Genomic DNA, 3,235 nt, shown 5'->3' with positions numbered 1-3,235 from the left:
ACTGTGGGATAGAAAGTTGGACTACAAGTATGTATGCTGTGTGTGCCTAGAAGAGGGAAGGTAAATAATAGAATTTAGGGGCTGATCCATTTATTTGTAAATTTTTAGTCTTCTGTAGCCTTTTTGGACTAAAATCCCTGTTAGTATAAGTGAGAACGCTTATTCTTTCTCCCTCTACCTTACTGTGTCCATACTTCTTTTGGTAGGGCTTTTCCTTGTGATGGATCTGTTAGGGATATGCCTCAGGAGATGACTTAGGGGCCAGTGCTGGAAGTGGGACACTGCTTTCTAATTACTCCCAGTTACTGCTCTGTGAGGATTGGGGTGGACAGTGCCCTGCCCAGGGCAGCGGTCCTTGGCTTCTCCTGGCCTTTTGAGCCAGTTTGTTTCTTCTTAAAAAAAAAATACCTGTAACCCCCTCACTCCAGGTTAGTTTTTAAAAACTCTTAACGAAGCAAAGCTTTGCAATAAGATGCAAAGCAGTAATTGATATTTGAGCTTCTTTTGTCGACAGCACATTTTTATAGCCTCCCGGTTCAGTCAGATATGCACATTTTATAATATCAGTGAGTTGGATTACAGTTTTCAAGTTAGGGGGAAAAAATCACACTTTAGTACAAGGCTGGTGGATTGAAATTAGACCTAGTGAAGCTATTTTAATTTAAAAGTACTTTTTAAATACTTCATGTTGCTTATTTTACAGTGCTCCAGTGACTGACTCAGTTATTTAAAGGTTTGAAGTCATTGTATTTTCATTTTTAGTCCAGAGATAAGAGGGACGTGACATGTTCTTTGTGTGTGCACTTGTACTGCGCAAGATTTAAAAGCAAGTTCTTTAGTATACCAGTTTACCACGGGTACTTGATTTATTGGTAATATTTGGTGCTTGCATCATGAAGAAATTGTTCTCGGTTTGTATCATTTTTATCATAGAAGAACTTTAAAATCAGTGTGATCTCTGGAGGAGAGCATTTTACGTCACTCTTCTTTTCTTCTCTGTGCAGTATGCTTTGGTAGTGTAGCAGGAGTACCTGCAGTCCCTTGTTTTAGTATTAAAAATTCAATTTTTATATGAAAAGTCTTTTGAGAAAAAATGTTTCTTATTCACAGACTAATAACAGTTTGCTTTTTATCACTTGGTCTCTGGGTTGATTTTTTTTTTTTTTTTAAGTCGCAGTTTAGATAGAAGAAAAAAGTAAAGTGAGAGAGAAATAAGGAAAGAACCTTTATTTACTGTACCAGAAATGTTTAGTTTTGGGGGTTTTGGTCATGGCTAAATAAGGTGAATTTCAACTTTGCAATCCATGACAGACATGAAGTTCATCTTTGTATACTTTGTATTTAGACGTTCAGTTACATTAATGCTCAGTTTTCATGAGGAACAGTCTAATAACTACTAAGTACATCAGGGTTACTTAATTGTTCCCATACTTGTCCACCCTTTAGGGTCTCGGAGTAATATTCATCTTTCCCAAAGCTGAGGCAACCTGTGGCCAGGAAACGTTAGGTGGTAATCTTTTTATTTTTTTTGACAGATTAGCTATCTAAAATTTTATTCTGAAGTAATCACAATACCTTTTTTTTTTTTTTTCCTGTAGCAGATGTTTATAATTTGAGTGAAAAAGTGCAGCTATTTCCAGGAACCTTAGGTTATGGGATCCAACTTTTTTTTTTAATCTTCGTTGCCCTCTCGTGTTTCAACTCTGTATTACATCAGTTGGCTAAGACCTAGCCTTTGTGACCTCCTTAAGTATTAGATATTTTTGCACATTAGAGAATATTGTTTTAATTTGTGTGGAGGTGGCTTATTTCACTGGAGATTACTTTTCTGAAGATTAGGTCAGCTTCATAGTGCGGAAAGTCACTGTCCTATGTTCTGACTTCTAATCTAAAGAATTGACTCATCTATCGGTCTTATTTGAAGTACAGTGTTAATATCTAATTTGCATATAATGAATCATTGAAACTGAGAAAATGCCTAATTGAAAACATAATTATTTTTCAAATATCTGTCAAGTTCCACTCATATTGAAATAACTTGAGATCTTATGACTGACATGGAAAAAAACCGAGTGAATCATGGTTTTAATAAGCTGATATTCTGAAGCCTGAATTCCAATTTCAGAATCTTTTTATACTTCTTATTAAAAGTAAGAATCATCCCTGAAATGACTTCAGGGTGCATCTCAAAGGTACAGATAATTTCAAAGCAAGTGATGTGTGTATGTTGTGGGGTTTGTTTTTCTTTTTTTAAAGGCATTCCAAAGGTTGTCCGTGGTTCTTGCACCGCGTAACTGTAGAATTGACATTAGCCGTAGTGGAAAACACCGTGCGGGTGGGCTTGGCTACATAATTGTCATCAGTGTCATCAATTTGAGTATATCCTTAGCGTTCAGAGCAGGAACAATAAAAGGGGTTTGTTTTTGTTTTTTTGTTTTCTAATGCGCGTATCTCCTTAAAGCATAAAATCCCCACTGGTTTCTGCTTCATGATCTGACATACTGAGGAAACTAAAAATCTTAAGCCAAATTAAATATTTTCAGAAATCCTTTTGTTTGCGTAAATTGTGTATCCAGGATGAGTCAAATGGCCAGGTTGGGATAGAGAAAAAAAGCACTGGGCTTGATCATTGAATGTGGATTTGAGCCCAGGTTTACCATAACTTAGGGCGTGATCTCAGGTATATCACCTAACCTCTTGGGTTTTTATTTTCTGTCTGTAAAATGGGCTAATGATATCTAATCTATTTCTGGAATTCTTTGGTGATAAATTAATGAGTAATTCATGGACAGACCCATATGGGTTCTTGTGAAAACCAAATGAGAATGCACATAGGAAATTGTTTAATGTTAGGCACATGTGAAGTATTGTGGCTGTGTGGCTATGTTTGTGAGCATTTTGAGGGTGAAGGGCCATGTCTTATTCATCTTCATTGGCTGAACATCTAGAAGAGAACTTGGAACAGAGTAGTTCCTCGATAAGTATTCATTGCATGGGTGATTGAGGTCAGGGAGATAAAGTCAGTGAATCCATGCGTGAAAGAGATAACGCTGAAACAGCTGGGAAGCTTACTGCATATTTGATGTATTATCAGAGTGAAAGCGTAATCACAGGGTTACTCATCATTACCATGCATTCATCTTCTGTTCATCTTTCATCCTCATATGATTGAACTGGGCCTTTTACTGTTTCAGTCTCAACACTTGCTGGGCCATGACCCTACTATTTCTTCGCT

Source organism: Ailuropoda melanoleuca, chromosome 2 (assembly GCF_002007445.2).
Source record: "Ailuropoda melanoleuca isolate Jingjing chromosome 2, ASM200744v2, whole genome shotgun sequence".
NCBI lineage: Eukaryota > Metazoa > Chordata > Mammalia > Carnivora > Ursidae > Ailuropoda > Ailuropoda melanoleuca.
This window is presented reverse-complemented; position numbering follows the sequence as displayed.